This window comes from Rhinolophus sinicus, chromosome 2, assembly GCF_057876585.1.
Source record: "Rhinolophus sinicus isolate RSI-liver-muscle chromosome 2, RSI-T2T, whole genome shotgun sequence".
In the NCBI taxonomy this organism is placed as follows: Eukaryota; Metazoa; Chordata; class Mammalia; order Chiroptera; family Rhinolophidae; genus Rhinolophus; species Rhinolophus sinicus.
Genome location: NC_142502.1, coordinates 96,513,261 through 96,530,851, shown reverse-complemented (window position 1 = coordinate 96,530,851; position 17,591 = coordinate 96,513,261). Strand labels below are relative to the sequence as shown.

At 44.3% G+C, this 17,591-nt stretch overlaps 1 protein-coding gene and 1 pseudogene across 3 annotated transcripts in view; one reads left to right on the top strand and one right to left on the bottom strand.

Moving 5' to 3' along the window:
* Window positions 1–17,591, bottom strand: part of CCND3 (cyclin D3) — an 84,811-nt gene that overhangs the window by 10,199 nt on the left and 57,021 nt on the right. The window lies entirely within an intron of this gene.
* On the top strand, window positions 3,108–5,730 carry LOC109450722 (tetraspanin-3 pseudogene; annotated as a pseudogene).

The window sequence follows — 17,591 nt, the reverse complement described above, 5'->3', positions numbered from 1 at the left end:
CCCTCCCTTTACCCCCCACTTCTGACAACCACCAAAATGTTCTGTTTCTCTCAGTAAGGATTTTTAGATTCCACATATAAGTGAGATCATACAGTATCTGTCTTCCTCTGTCTGAATTATCTCATTTAGTATAATGCCCTCAAGTTTCATCCATGTTGTTGCAAATGGCAAAATTTCCTTCTTTTTTATGGCTGAATAATAGTCCATTGTATAGATATACCCACTTTTCTTTATGGAGAAAGCAAACTGGAGAGATGAAAAGTGGTTACTAGTAATAATATTTTGACACATTATTAGACATTTACATTTATTATGTAAATTACCTATTTTATACCCTTTGCCCATTCTTTTACACAAATGTTTGTTTTTTTATTGATTTCTAAGTGCTCATTACATTTTAAGAATATCCTTTTTCATATTTTTTCTTTGTCATATATTTTATACATTTTTTTTAGTTCACTATTTGCCTTTCTTTTTTGTTTCAACTTTTACTTATTTAAGTGTTTTTTTCCAAGACCCATCAGCACCAAGTCAAGTAGTTGTTTCAATCTAGTTGTAGAGGGCGCAGCTCACAGTGGCCCATGTGGGGATTGAACCGGCAACCTTGTTGTTAAGAGCACTGCACTCTAACCATCTGAGCTAACCGGCTGCCCCACTATTTGCCTTTCATTTTTGGTTCATGGTAGAATTATTTTTTTAACAAATAGAAAGCTTTTATTTTTATGTAGCATTATTTTCTTTAATGATTTCTGTCTTTGAACCATGCCTTCCCCACTGTAAAATTATACAATTACTAGAAGAAAATGTAAGAAATACTTATATTTGAAAATGCAGATTTCTGGGCCCTGCTTCAGGGCTTTTCTTTCTTCAAGTCTTTGAGGAGGCCCCCAAAATTATGCATTGTCAAGGACACATACAATAAAGGTTTTCCTTTTTAATGTGTTGCCTACATTTATTCAGTGTGTCATATTAAGTGGGGCTCTAGCCTTATTTTTCCCCAATTATCATCAACTATAACCCATGGTACTGATTTAACAATCTGTTCTTTATTTCACTCATTTCCCTGCAATAAGCATCCCTTGGCCTGGTTCTTGCATCTTAGATGATGTCTTAGTTTGGTCATTTTCACTGAGAACTGGACCTCAAAATTCCTGCAACTTTTTTCTTTTTTTAAAGATTTTATTGGGGAAGGGGAATAGGACTTTATTGGGGAACTGTGTATTTCCAGGACTTCTTTTTTCCAAGTCAAGTTGTTGTCCTTTCAATCTTAGTTGTGGGAGGATGCAGCTCAGCTCCAGGTCCAGTTGCCGTTGCTAGTTGCAGGGGGCGCAGCCCACCACCCCTTGAGGGAGTCAAGGAATCAAACCGGCAACCTTGTGGTTGAGAGCCCACTGGCCCATGTGGGAATCGAACCGGCAGCCTTCGGAGTTAGGAGCATGGAGCTCTAACTGCCTGAGCCACCAGGCCAGCCCAAAATTCCTGCAACTTTTGTCTAAGGAACCTCAGCTGGTCTTTTCCCCCATGTCAGGGATAAAGGTGCTTAACAAAAGCACCAAATGCTCATTTAGTCTCAAATAACCACGGCCCTCCAAGTCTAGAGAGACCTAGTCCTCAACTAGCGGGCTGTACATTAGATAGCAAGGAAAACTCCAATTAGACAATGCTATGGAAGAAGAAAGAGTAGCAGAATCTTTTTCTCTGCAGACCTCCAAAAACATGCCAGGGCCTCTTCTGCCCTCCCCATCCCCTCAGTTCCATGCTTCCATCACTGGTAAGCCCATCTATCTTCTCTGCTCAGTTTATTTATCCTTCAAAGCCCAGCTCAGGTTTGATCTCCTCCAGGAAGCCTTCCTAGAACAATCCAGCTGCAGGAACAACCCTCCAAACTCCTGCAGGTCTCACTGTACATGCCCTTCATGTGTCTTGGCTGGTTCTCGACCTGCTCTCTCCCTACTTTGAGTGTAAATTTCTGCAAAGGGGAAGACAATCCAGATTGTATTGATAGCCAACTACGTGGGAGGCACGGGGCAGGGTGTTTACAATCCACCATCTCACCCTCTAGGAATTGTTTTCGGATGGGAAAACTGAGGTACGCTGGAATTAAATAACTTACTAAAGGTCTATGTAGCTCCTCCCAAACGCTACCCTTTTAAATTCTATACTGCCTCTCCTTAAGGACAAGGATGGTGTCCTGTGTGCCCATGTGTCCTCTGCAGGGCCCAGCGCTGTGCTGTGACCACTAGTAATAATAGCCCTTAGTGGAATGCTCACTGTGTTCCAGGCCTTGTACGTTCCTGGTATGTATTAAACCATCTCATTTTCACACCAGCCTCTGAGAAGTAGACTATTATTTCCCCCCATTTTATAGAAAGGAAAACCAGTACTCAAGAGTAGCTCAATAATTTGCCCAAGGTCACACAGCTAGTACGTGGTCAAGGCAGGATTCAACCCAGCCAGTTTAATTTCAGAATCCATCAGTTTAACCACTTCATTCTACTGCCTCTTGTGCTGTTCCATTGATTTGTCAGTTGATTTCCTCAGGAAGGGGCACACAGAGACTGCCCAGTCCTGGAAGCCAGCACGTGAACCTGTACCTGGGGAAGGCAGCTCCCGGTGAGCAGGGCATTTTAAGGGACACTTCTGCCTCACCCCGGGCTGGCACTGCCATGCCCAAGCCAAGTCATCCTAGACCCCCAGGACCAACGAGCCGGGCAGGTACAGCCAGCTGTCCTCCGAGGAGGCAAGTGAGCTCCACTTAGGGCCATGGAGTTCTAGGCAGGTTGGCTGTTGTGCCCGGGAATTTCACCAATCACCACCACCTCGTAGGAACAGGGATTCTCCTTGGTTTTTCATTTAAAAAAAAAAAAAAAAAGACAAAGCAATAACCAGGGCCCATATGGGAGTTTCTGCCCACGTGCGTTCAATTAGAAAAAGTGACTCAATGAAATGGCAAATTAGAGAAGAGGCGGGAATGGAATGTCACAGGCCCGATGAAAAACCCCAAGGGGGAAGGATACCATGCTTCCTTCCTCCTCTTCTTCCTTCTCTCTCCTTCTCTTCATCACTGAAATGGCCCCCATCTGAGAACTGAGGGGGTGAACAAGGTCATGGGTGAGCCCATCGCCCCAGGGTCTACATTGTACGGCTCAGTTACCTTCAGACCCATTGAGATGATAGGTGGAGGCCGGGCAGCCTTGGGGCTGGGGAGAAGTCCCCTAAACAGGGAGGTGGACAGGGCTCTGGAGTCAGGCTGCTTGAGTGCAAAGCCTGGGTCCACACCTTGTGACTTTGAGGCTGTTACTAAAACCTCACAGTCTGTTTCCTCTTTTGCCAATGAGGATAAAAACAGTCTTTACCCCACAAAGGGGTTCTGAGGACTAAACGGGCAGAGCACATCTCATCCACGCCTGGCACATAGCAAGCGTTCAAAGATGGACGTTTCTGTGGTTGCCGTTGTTATCATCATTCCCGCTCTCAAGGAGTACCCTTCCTGCTACAGACACGCACCCAGAGCCCTCAGAGAAAAGCACACTGGCTGGGTGACTCCGGGCAAGTTACACCACCTCTCTGTGCCTCAGTTTCCTGTCCTGAAAATGGAGGTAATAGTAGTACCTCCCTTACAGAGTGACGGGGAGGATGAAATGGGCTCTAATTAAAGTTAGGAGACCTTGCAGTTCCCAGCTGGGAAGCACCGTCACCATTGCGGCCTCGCTGGGTGGGCGCATCTGGGTCTCCCAACAGGGCTCCAGCAACCACAGGCACCACAGCCAGTGGGCATCACCTCCTCCAAGACCATGCTGGTGTTTCTCAACCTCATCTTCTAGGGGGGCAGCTGGCATTTTATGCTACGCGGGAGCCTATGTCTTCATCACTTATGATGACTGACCACTTCTTTGAAGATGTGGACACTCTCAGCTCTGCTGTAGTGATCAAAGCTGCAAGGAGCCCTGCTGTTCATTATTGTGCTAATTGGCTGCTGTGCCACTATCCCAGCAAGCTGCCATGGACTGGCCACGTTTGTCATCATCCTACTCTTGGTTTTTGTCACAGAAGTTGTTGTAGTGGTTTGGGGATACGTTTATAGAGCAAAGGTGGGAAATGAGGTTGACCACAGCATCCCAAAAGTATGTAAGACCTATAATGGAACCAATCCTGAGGCCGCTAGCCAAGCTATTGATTCTGTACAGAGACAGCTACTCTGTTGTGGAATTCACCGCTACTCAGACTGGGAAAATACAGACTGGTTCGAGGAAACCAAACACCAGAGTGTCCCGCTTAGGCACTGCAAAGAGACCGCCGTCAGCTGGAATGACAGTCTGGCCCACCCCTCCAACCTCTACACTGAAGGGTGTGAGGCTCTAGTTGGGAAGAAACTACAAGAAATCATGCTGCACGTTATGTGGGCAGCGCCAACATTTGCAGCGATGCCGCAGCTGGGCGCTGTGTGCTCGCATCGTGCTGTGCAGAACAAGTGGACAGAGATCTTGCTTCTGAGCTCGTCACTCGCAGAACCAACGCACAGCAGAAAACTCAAGCCTCAGCTTTTTAGACTTGCTCTGATTTGGAAGGTGAGTTGAGCCAGTCTACCGCTGTCGGCCTCCTGAGTTCCTTTAGTTAAAGCACATGTACACAGGTGCTGGACAGAGCAGCTTGGCTCTTCAGGAGTCCACCGACTTACCTACTTACTTATGACTTGCTTTTCCCTATTCTAGCTGACTGTCCATGTCCCTAAGTTTTTAAGGACGGTGGTACATGTTCTAATATCAGAACCATTTGAGAGTTGCGTAGTGTGGTTGAATTTAAGGAGGATGTGGCCTGCGTCTATTACCTCCAAGCAGTGATGGGACGGGTCCTGCCAGGCTTCGCAATGGGCAACTCTTGGCCAAAGGTTTTTGGGGGGAGGGTGAGTTAACACCAGATGGTACTTCTCATCAGTGTCCTTTTAAAAAATAGATACTATAGTCCAATAAGATAGCAACTGTACAAAATGGTTAAAATCAATTTTGGAATCATACAGTACGTAGTCTCTTGGTTCATCTTCAAAATCAGACTGATCTGTGAAACTAGCAGTTTTTCATCAAAGCTGGCTCTATAGGAGGAGTACAATGTATCACTACTGTTTGAAAACAATGAGTGTGAGTGTGTGTGTGTGTTTGTATGATTGAGTCCATTCACCGTAAGTCTAAACTAGTTAGAAATAATGTACCCACGTAGACTATCAAAATAGTACGTAGATGTGATCTCAGTTGTAAATAGGAAAATCTAATTCAATAAACTCCGTATCACCCCTCAAAGAAAAAAAGTTAGCTGTACTTTAAAAGCATAAACTTCTTTGCATATATGGACTATTTATGATAATAAATGTCATACAATGGCTATGGCGGCACCTTGAAAATAAAAAATGTCAGGGATTACTGCTATGGTGGAGAAGATTTGGCAAATTCTGTGCTTCAGAAAGCATGAAGAAGACAGCAGTCCAGCCAATGAAACAATCTAGTATACTAAAAGTGGTGTGATACACCATTATTGCATTTCCTAGTTTTCTGAGAATTGGAGAACCCTATATGAATAATATTTTCCCCCCACTTTTTGCTTTGAAGTGTTTCAAACCTACAGGAAATCTGCAAGACTAGTACAGTAAACATTAACAAATCCTTCACCTAAGGTCCTATTTCATTCAGCCCATGCTCCTAAGAATGCGACAGTCTCCCACATAACCACAAACCAATTAGAAAATGTACACTGATACAATACCATAAACAATCTACATATAAAGTTCCCCAATTGTTCATATCCTTTTATAGCTTTTTCCTTCTTAACCCAAGATCCAATCAAGAATCATATTTGCATTGTTACCCTAACTCCTTAATCTCCTTTATTCTAAAAGAGCCCCTGACCCTTTTTTTAAAAAAGTCCTTGATAATAATACTGATATTTTTGAAAGCCAACGGTTTTACACAACGTGCTCCAATGTGTCTTTGTCTGATTGTTTTCTCCTGATTAGATGAAGATTAAATATTTCTGGTAGAAATATTACACAGGTGATGTTGTGTCTAAATGTATATTTTATAGTGAAAAAAAATCAAGCATTAAACCAAACTAAACATAATTTTGTTTGTTCTTCAAGGATTCAGGAGACACTTTAGGACTTACGGTATTCCAGATCACTATGTTAAGCATTTATACTTTTACAATATTTCAAATCAGTAATCTTCAAAAGGTTTTGCTCATCCATTCCTCAGTAAAAAATGTTCGCGAAGTGTACTTTATGAGCTGTGTCTATCCCTGCTACTCTAATAGATTATGTATAGTATAGGACATACTAAGAAATGTTAAAAGCTAAGACAAAAAAATACATAGAATAGAAATTTTCACATTTTCTTCCCACTCTACAACGGAATGTCTTACACCCAGGGTTACCATTATTTGCCTATCCAGCTCCCAAAACAGACTTCACTATTGATCAAGAAACTCTTTCCCACTGAGCCTGGATGGACTTAAAATTCTCAACACAGCACTCCATCCAGGCAGAGCAACCCAATCCAAGCCAGCATGTGAATTGACCTATTTCTGTTTCACATAGGAGGCTGCCTTCCCGGCAACTCCATACGAGTATCCAATAGGTCCCTTTAAACTCAACTTATCCAAACCTGAGACCCTACTCTATCCCCCATCAAACCTGCTCCTTTTGCAGGCTTCCCCATATCAGAAAATGAGAATGCCATCCTTCCACTTGCTCAGGCAAAAGCATTTGGTGTCATTCTTGACTCCTCTCTCTTAAATCCCACATCCGTCCACCAGTGGAGCATAGAGGCTCTACTTTCAAAATATCTCCAGAATCTACCTTTTGGCTTTCTTCTCCTCTGCTGCCTCCCGGTCCAAATTCAATTCTTCTTTGTCTTTGCTGGTCTCCCACATCCAACCCATTACCTATTTCTGGTTGATTCTAAGTCCAAAATACATCTCCAGTCCTTTCCTTCTGTCTATTTCCACTGTTTCCACCTGGTCTGAGTTGAATCATCTGCCTGCATTACAGCGGCAACCTCCTGGTGGGTGTCCCTGACCCCCCTATGCCCCTCCAGTCTGCTCTCAACACAGCAGCCATCTAATGTTTCTCTAGGTCACTCACGGTGACTGCCAACGTCTTGGTGATGCCCACAGATCCTGAGTGATCTCTACCACCCACCACCCCCCTTCCCACTACTCTCTCTCACTCGCTGTTTGGGAACATAGCAGGCATACATGTCCCCTGGTACCTGCTGTGTTTTGCCCTGGATATCCGCACGGCCACTCCTTCACTTCTTTCAGCTTTCCTCCTATCGCCTCTCCTGGCCATCCTACTCCAACCCTGATTCTTCTTCGGTCCTTTCACTCCTTCACCTTTCTGCTCACCACTAATCACTAACATAGGGTATCTTTTACTTACATGTTCTATTTATAGTTTGTCTGCTTCCTCACTACCCCACCAAAACAGAAAGGTGCCTGGTTTGTAAGTAGGTATTTAAAAAATCTTGTTTGAAATAATGAAACAAACCAGATGAAAGAAAAACACCAGCACAAGCCACATGATAAAGGGCAACTCATAGGTGGTAAGGGAGCCAGTGGGGAGGGGTGTCATCCAAAGCCTGGAGGTGATGCTTCGCTCCAGCCTTTTGCTACCCCATGAGGATAAATGTTGCCGGTACATTCCCTTTATTTCCAAGGCACGCATAATGCTCTGTGGATAGGATATGAGGGTGGGAAGCAGTTTGTAATCACTAGTGCATAAATTGCTTATGAAAAGAAACCTCTGGCACTGGCCTGAACCTCTGAAGTCTCCTTTTCATAAAATTAGAATACAACCTATATATTTACACATTTGCTTTTTCTCCCTCTGTCTGGCTGTCTGGATTCTGAATAAATGAGGCTTTCCTGTCCAATAATTTATTTCAGATTCCTGTCCCGCAGCGAAGGATGAGGTGAATCTCTGGGCTTCAGGTGTGGATGGGTAAACACCTGGCAAAGAGAGATCCATCTTTGGGCTCTTGGCGGGGAAGCAAGAAAGTCGGGATTCTTCATTCTAGGCACAAGATAACCCTGGCATCGGTTTAGCATCATGATTAAATGAACTCTGGAGTTAGGGTGATTCTTGGCTCTGCCATTTGCCAGCTGTGTGGTCTTGGGTAGGTTACTTAACTTCTCTGTCCTAACTTTCTCATCTACAAAATGTGGGCAGTAATAGCACTTATCTCATAGCGTGGTTGCAAGGATTAATATGGGGAAAGCACCTACCACGGTGCCAGGCTCGTAATAAGAGCTCAATAAAGGAAGTATGATCATTAATGATCCGCATTTATCAAATGCTTTCTCCACTCCAGACCTCAGCAGGCTTTAGGACGCTGGACACGAGTCAGAGATGAAAAGCCTCTATCTTAGGAGAGGTCCTAAGATGTCATTAAGACAGAATGCTTTTACCTGGGCACCCAACCAGAAGTAGGCTGAGTGGTTTATATGTGACGGGAAGGGTGGGCTGCACTGGGAGTGGTGGGGATTGGTGGTCCTGGCCAGCGGACTCCACAAGATGGTCTATGGTAGGAAAGGTGGGACTGTAAGAGCTGAGAGAGTAAGTATGTGTGGGGGTGGGGGTGGCATCAGAAGGGAGAGGCAGGAAGTGGTGTGTTCCAACTGTGGGGCAACTCCCCATGGTAGCATATCAGAGAACGTTAGGTAGTAATAATAATAGATTACACTAAGCACCGTCTCTTAGACAGGCACTGAGAGCTTGACCAATTTGCTCGATGAGGTATAGGTGCTATTATTACCTTCCTATGACAGATGGGAACAGAGGCACAAGAAAGTTAAGTATCACCCAAAGCCATGCCCCTAACAAGTGGCTGTCTTAGTTGTGTCTCCCCAGGAGCAGACGCTGAAACAAGGATTCAAATGAAGTAAGTGACCTGGGAGGTGATTCCAGGAAGTACCCAGGAGTGGGGAAATGAGATGGAAGGAAAGGAAGCCAGTAAAGAGTACACTGTTGAGTAAGTTACCAGCACGGGCAAATGGAGCTCAATCCTGCTGAGAAACTCTGGGAGGTGATGCAAAGTGCAAGCCTTTGCCTTGGAGTAACTGTTCCCCAGGGCAGAGGAAACCGGGCGCCATGTCCATCAGTCCCAACAGCCAGTGCTTGAGGGCTGCTGGGGATGAAGGGAGGGGCCTGCAGTTAATTACCCAGAACTTCCAGTTTTCCTGAGGAGGGCAGAAGGGACTCTGATAGTCAGGACAGGCCCGCAGGCAAAGTGACAGTGCTGGTGCTTGAAAGTGGGGTTGGTGTGCTCTGGAATGGTGAGAGCCTGTGGCATCGGGGTGGAGACCAGCTGCAAGTGCAACACTGGCAGAGCTGGGTTTCTGTCGTGGGGGGCGTCCGGCGGGGTCTCTGGTCCCGCTCCCCACACAAGAACGCAGGATATGGTGAGGCCAAAAAGGAACACCCACGGAGCCATAGGTAGGGGAGTCATACCACTATATTCTCTCTGGCGGCACTATAGTCTCACTGGAGGCTGGATCCACACTGTCCGCAACCCGCCATCCTAACTGCAATCCGCGCTTGCCAGCCCAGCCGCCACCTTCTTGCTAGCCCCCATTTTTCTGCTAGCCTAGCCACAGCAGTTATATTAGTGGCCAATGGCTCATTGGTTACAGCTGACGGCCAACTAGCCACAGCTGATGGCCATCCAATCACAGTTGATGGCCATTTACTACCTGAGCCAACACCTTTCTATGTGAGGCCGAGAGCCTGGAAACTGCACTTTGGGGCTCTGTCCCCACAATTTCCAACCCAGTCGGGCACCAGAGCACAAGCTCTAAGCCTCAATGAATATTTTTAACAGTTTTGTGCTCATTTTAAAGGTGTGTGTGTGTGTGTGTGTACCAGAACAACGAACATGCCACTTGATCAGGTTTCCTTTCAAAATAAATGTATTAAATGAAAACTTGATTTTAAAAATATTAAAGAGGAGCAGAGGAGGCACGTGGATGTGGCAGTTGTGAGGGTGATGTGTAAATGACAGACAACTGGGAATTCGTGGAAGAGGAATAAAAAGGCAGAACTGGAAGACCTCAGCTTGCAACCCAGGACCTGCCTCTGTCCTGACTATATACATACAACCGGGCCAGCACCTCAACTCTGGGAGCTCGTTCCCCCATGTATATCAGAGGATAACGAGTCCAAACTGCCTAGCGGGTGGTTCTGAGACCAGATGAGGTCATGCATGAGTTAAAACGCAGTAAGTGGACTGTGGAGCGCTTGGCAAACCTAAGGGGTCATTCTAAGGAATCCCAGGGAGAACCAGTAGGGATAGGGGCTCCTCCTTTGCCCTTCTTTGTGTGACCCAAAAAGCTCCCACCGTCACCACCCCAACTACTGTCTTGCAAACAGAACCCAGATTTTGTTGAGGTATCAGGTGGTTTTGTGTTTCAGGGGATGCCAGACCCTCTCTCATCTCAGAGGTTGAATCTTAATTACTCTGAACCAAATCCTGCTAATTCCACAGCTGGTTTAGAAATGGGCACTTGTCATATTTTGGCCAATAGGATGTGAAGTAAGTCTTCTAAGGGGCTTCAATAAATGGGGTGCAAGAGAAAAACAGATTCATTTCTGCCCCATGTGAGAATGGAGTAAGATATGCTAATATTTACTGTATGCTTATTATGTACCAAGCACTACTCTAAAAGTTTAAAAAACAAAAAAACACCTAATTCATTTAATATATGTATTAAACTTTTTGAGATAAAGTATTATCAGCCCACTTGACAGAGATTTTAAGCGATTTACCCACTATCGTATAGCTATGGGATTAGGAATCAGGTTTGGCTGCGAAGCCCACACTCTTAACCACTATGCTGTGATGCCTGGAGCAGCTGCAGCCATCTTGCAATGATGAGAGAAGGAGCTGACACCTGATAATGACAGCTGAAAGATCAGAACAAATTTCTCTCCCTGGTGATGTTGTTGAGCTGCTGAATTAACCAATCCTGGAACCATCTACCTCTGGACTTTTTGTGATGTGTGAGCATTTTCATTGTTGCTTAAGCTACTTTCATTCTCCAAGTAAAAGTTCCTTTCTCTACTGTCGTCCACATGATGAGACAACCTTCAATAGCAAACAGCAAAGAGTTCTACCAAACATTCAAGAAAAAAGTAATTTTGTCAATTGTAATTGAAAAATTTAAAAAGGGAGGAAAAAGATAAAGGGGAATAAGAGGTTCAAAGTTCCAGGTATAAAATAAGTCACAGGGTTATAATGTACAGCATAAGGAATTTAGTCACTAATATTGTGATAGCTTATGGTGTCAGATGGTTGCTGGACTTACGGTGGTCACTTCTTAGGTATATCAATGTTGAATAATTATGATGTACACCTGAAACTAATATTTTATGTTAGCTATATTTTAATAAAAATTTATTTAAAAAGTAATTTCAATCTTACACAAACTCTTTCAGAGAATATAAAAAGAGGGTTCACTTCTTGACTCATTTTTAGTGTAACTTTGATTCCAAAACCCGACAAGAACAGTATGAGAAAAGAAAATTACACTTACGAACATGAATGCAAAACCCTAAGCAAGACACTAACAAACTGATTCCACCAATAAATAGAAAGGGTAATATGTTATGATTATGTTGACTTTATATAACAAATGAATAGTTAGTTTATTATTTTGAAAAAAATCAATATATTTCATTCCATGAAAAGATAAAAGGAGGAAAAAAATTATGATCGCATCAACAGATACCAAAACAGTTTTTGATAAAATTCAACATCCATTGACAAAAAGAAAAAACTCTTAGCAAAGTAGAGATAGATGGAAACTTCCTTAGTGTGATATAGGACGTCTACTAAAACCCTACAGCACACATCTTCTTTAGTAGCTGACACATAGAAAGTAAACCAGGCAAAGTGCCAAACATCCAGGCCAGTGGGTAGAACTTCTAGGGCCTTAGTAAAGGCTGGTGAAGACCAACAGGTACTAGGTTTCTCCTCCATGACCAACCTGGCCAGTCCTTTCCTGGGACGAGAAAGGCCACCTGTCCCCAATGTTCTCAAGGAAGACCATCATCTTCCCACCCCCCTTTCAATTTGCATATTTTTATGAAGAGCACCGTCTTTCTTCTGAGTACTCAGATTTGAGGCCCTGGTGCCATCTTGGATTTTCTTCCTTTGGTTTCCTGTGTCCCATCTGTTACTTGGTCCAACAAAACCACTCCCTAAAGCTCACTTAGATCCCACCCTTCCCATTCCTCCAGTAGGCTTTTAGTCAATTTCTCAAATTTGCCACCAAAGTAAACCCTTTACAGCAGAGAAGTATCTCTCTGAGGAATCTGGTAGCATAATCTAAAATGTCCCTCTGCAAACCTGAAATTTATTTGAAGTCTACTATTCTGCCTTAGTAATGTATATACATTTAGGATTCTGGTCCATAATATAACCATAGTGTAAAAAGTATATTTATTTTAAATTACTTATGGTTAAGGAAAATTAAACCTCACAGAAGCCATGTGTATCATAAGACTGGCAGAAGGCATTTCAAACCCTCTTTTGAAAGGCTGGGCCTACATTACTGTTGCAAAAGCCTCCCCGAGAGCCTCTCAGACCTCACAGTGCTTCCAGAAAGATCCAGATCAATGGCGCAGGGCCATGAGATTAATCTCTCACAGACACTCCTTTCATCTCTAGTCCAAGGACCTGCTTATCGGGTCAAATTTAAAAGTCAACCAGCCTGGCTTTTAAAGTTCTCCTTTAAGAGGCCCCAGTCACCCTATCCAATTTTATCTCAGCTAGAGCACTCCAGCCTACCCCCAAGGCCTTATCACCCACCACTGGCATCCTGGTCCTTTCTCCAAATCCAGTTCCTTCTTCCTTCAGGCCTAACTCCTGGCCCACCAGGGTGGGACCATTCATTGAAAGACCAGGGCAATTTAGAGCCAGAGGATCAATGATGCCCAAAACGGGCAGCAGACTTGCCTAAGAGCACACAACCAATTAAGGGTTGTTTTAAACTATTCTCATTGTTTCTGGTGAATAAATCGTATTTTCCCCCAAAGACTGGAAACTCCTGGGGGTAGCTACCACACCTTTTTATTCCCAAATTTGGTTAACATGCTGCAGGATGTACTCTGCATAAAATGTACTTTGGTTCCAGACTCCCAGCTCCGGCAATTCCCAGGTCATTCAGCCATTCACACTTGCAAAATCCAGTTTAAGATTCCTCTAATTGTAGGTTATTTAGTTTTTCCTTTTTAAATTGTCATTAGTTGTTACAACATGGACCCAAAAAATATGTTTTTACAAAAGATCCACACTTCCCCCAAACTCACAAATCCATGCTAGGAGACTCATTCTATTTTTTTTTTTAACACTTCCCCCGGGGAGAGTTTGTTTCATTCATTCTCTCATTCATTCATTTATTCCACAGATCCTTATTGAGATGCTATTAAATGCCAGGATACTCTTGGGGCCATAGATATATAATGACAAATAAGACAGTTCTTTTAAAGAGACTAAACCTCCCGGAGGAAATAAAATGTGCTTTACTTTCCTTCTTAATAATTTACCTTTACTTGATTCTTTAATTAACTCAAGTATGTGGGTTTGGGGGCTTTGACTCATCATGTGGCCAGAAAGTTCCCTGAAATCAGGAATTGAATCTTCTAGATTTTGGTATCTAAGTAGAGTCAGAATATGTTCCAGTTAGGACTGGTTATCCTGGTATAATTATTAATGGTGTACCCTTTCACTCTCAAAAGTGTCCCAGTTTGGGTTAACAAGTGTTGGTGAGGATGTGGGGAAACTGGAACCCTCCTACACGGCGGGCGGGAATATAAAAAGGTGCAGCCACTTTGGAAAACAGTCAGGCAGTTCCTTAAAATGGTAAACATAGAATTAGAGTTACCGTATAAACTAGCAATTCCACTCCTAGGTATATACTCAAGAAAAATAAAAACAGCCACACACAAAATTGCATACAAAAGTCAGAGCATAATTGTTATTCATAATTGCCCCAAAGGGGAAACAACCTAAATGTCTATCAACATATGAACAAATATAATGAATATAATGTGGGATATTCATATAAGGGAACATCATTCAGTCATTCATAAAAATGAACAAAGTACTGAGGCAAGCTACGACATGGATGAATTCTGAAAGCATTATGGTAAGTGAAAGAAGACAACCAAAAGACCACACATCATATGATTTCATTGAGATGAATTGTTCAGACTAGGCAAATCTACAGAGACAGAAAATAGATCAGTGGTTGTCTAGGGCTGAGGTGATGATGGTAATAGAGTAACTGCTAATGGGGACCAAGTTTCTTTCATTTTTTTTGGGGGGGGGAGGTGACAGAAATGGTCTAAAATTAGATTATGATGACGACCGCAGAACTCTGTAAATGTATTAACAACCATTAATTGTGTATTTTGTGTAGGTGAATTCCATAGTATGAAAATTATATCTTAAAAAAATTTTTAAAAAACCATTCCAGTTTGAATAATGAATTCTATGGTCACCTTCTACCTAGGGAGGACTTACCATGAGTGAAGAGCATGGGGGCTTTTGAGTTAGATCTGGGCTTGAATGCCATCTCTACCACTTGTTGTATGACATGAGGGAAATTATCGGATTCCCCACCTGCAAAATAGGGTTATGTGCCTACCTCAGAGGCCTGTTGTAATAGAAGTAAGATAATGCATGAAAAGTGCTGGGAGCCCCCAACCCCATCTTCAAAGTGCTCAACTTTCCGCAGATATTTACACTGGCAAAGTCTGTCTGATACAGCATGGATGGATGGACCAATGAACGGAGCAAGGCTGAAGCAACTCAAGACTCAGAGAGCAGATTACACCCATTCCACAAAACGAGTTGTTCCCCTTAAAAAGGAACTCAAGGAGAAGCAGTGGACCAAGTTCAATGTTGCTACCTGTTCTGCATGGTCATTCATCACTAGTGTTCTCAGCTCTACGGTATTCAAAGCTCTAAGCTGAGAAGGATGGGGGAGAAGTCAGGATCCCCACTTTCAGTTTCCCCTCAGCAGTGGGGGGCTGGGCATGTACAGAGGAAGAACACGGCCCTCACAAAGGCTGTGTAAACAAGCCCAGGGTGACCAGAGGAAGCACCCCTGGTCTGAGTGCCTCTGAGCAGATGAGGCAGACTGTCACCTGTGTGCTCCCCCTGAGATGGGGCCTCCATTGCCTACCATCAGGTGCTAAGGTGAGTCAAACAGTATCGGTCATGCCTTAATCAAAACACTCATCCCCAGCTCCCACCCTCGCTCCTCTTTCCTTCAACAGCCTCTAGGACTACAAACATCTTCCAGGGCTTAAACCCATGCTGTCTCTTCTCACATAGGCCTCAGAGACTCTATTCCTTCAGCCTCAGCTTTCATGTTTCTCCAGCGCTAACCTCCATCCCAAATTCCCAGTCCACCATCCCAAAAACCCGCCCCTTCTCTTCTGTATTGTATATCTGCTAACCATCATCCACTGGGGCACCCAAGCTAAAAATGCTGCCATTATTTCTTCTCAGCTGCTCCTGCCCCAAGTTTCCACAGTCACCTGTAAACAGATCCTATCACCTCTGTTTCCAAAATGTCTCTGGAATCTGGCCCCTCCACGGAAGGCTCCGGCGCTCCCACATAACGCGTGCACTGGTGCAATACTCTCTCTTCTCACTGGTCTCTCTATCTCCATTCACCCTCTCCAACCCAAGCACTCCTTCAGACACTTCAAGAATGCACACGTGTTTCCTTTGCTTCTTAAAATCTTAAGATCCTTTTGTCTACAGGATAAAATCCAGACCACTTATCTGAAATGAACATGCAAAGTCTGCCATTTAAAAAAAAAAACAAGAAAAAGCTGCCGTGCCCTACCCTAAATTCTCCCTGAAGCCTTATCTGCCCTCCCCCAACACACACACCCTCCTCATACTTAGACTCCAAGTCCACTGAATGGTCCAACACTGATGCTTTTGCTCCGCTCACATCGCTCTCTTTCTGCCTAAAACCCTCAGCCCAACCTCTCTTGAAATGCTCCATGTTCTTCAAGACCAGCTCACTTACCACCTCGGCAAAGACGCTTACCTCAGTTCCTCCTGCTGAAGCCTGAAGGAAGTTGTGGGGTGAGATACAGTACTTGCCCCCAGAGGCCACTCTGACTACTGACCAGGGAGGAGGAATTGGTTTTTGCCAAGTCACTGTATCTCACGGTCCGGTCCTCAGCTTTGCAGAAGCGTGCTTTTTGAGGCTGCTGAAGAGTAAATACAATCTAATTGTCTCTAGTAAAGCCCAAGAAAGAAACAGAGAAACAGAGCCAGCGAGAGAACCTAAGTACCAAGCCAGCCTAGCAGCCCATGCTCTCCTTGACGTGGGAAGCCAAACTCCAACCAGAGGGCAGCATGGCGGAGAGGCAGCTTGCCCTCAGCCACGGCACCACTGCGTCCCACAAAAAAAGACAGTGTAGAGTCATGGCGAACAGCATGAGTCAAGAGCTACAGAATCCGGGTTTGAAAATGAGCTCTTCCACTTACCCTGTGACGTTGGATGACTTCACTAGACTCTTGGTTTCCTCCTCTGTCTGTAGAGCTCATGATACCCTTTGTCCTGCCCTGCTATTCCCTCGACCTAGACGGACCTCTCTTCCCCTAGATACCCACATAGCTGCCTGCCCGCTTCCGTCATGTCTCTGCTCAATTTTCACCTTTACAGAGAGGCTTTTCCTAAACTTCCTAGATAAAATAGGAACGCTTCCCCGACCTCTGGCACTTTCCATCCTCCTTATCCTGCCATATCCCTAGTGCTTGACCAGAGGGAACTGGTCAATAAATATAGAATGGATGAATGACGCATACCCACCCCACAGAGTTGTGAAGACATTAAGTGTTTAGAACTGTTCTTGGCCCACATGAAAGATCCATAAATGTTAACTTTTATTAGGAGAGCCTCCTACTGAGAGCCTGTCACATACCAGGCGCCCAGAGATGCCCAAGAGGTGTCAGGGACTCTGAGTCTTGTTGGAAAGAGAAATGGAAGCCTCGGGAGAAGGGCACCTGTGAAAGAGAGAGAGAGAGAGAGAGAGAGAGAGAGAGAGACTTCTCCCAGGGAAGACTTCATGACGCTGCAGTGAGGCAGGAAAACATGGCATATTTGGTGTGTGGACCAGCACCGCCAGCCAGTATAAGACAAGATGGTGGCAGGAACCAGGGCCAGACAGGAAGTCAAGGTACATCATGAAAAGCCTTGTGGCTGCAGCAGAATGAGTTGTGCCCCAAAAGCAATGGAGAGCTATTAACGGGTTTTAATAAGGCGCAGAACCTAAGTACATAAGCATTTGGAGTTTGGGAAGGAGTCAGCTGAGAGAGCAGTGAAGAGGTTCTTGCAATAACTTAGTGAGCAGCCTATGACAATAGAAGACAGGCAGGAAACAGAACTACTGGAACTCGGTGGACATTGGGATGGTGGTGGAGGGAGGATTTTGGCTTCGGCAATTTGATGGAAGGTGTTTCTAATTCCTCGGATCAGGAATCTAAGCCGAAGAACAGAGTTAGGGGAAAAGGTTC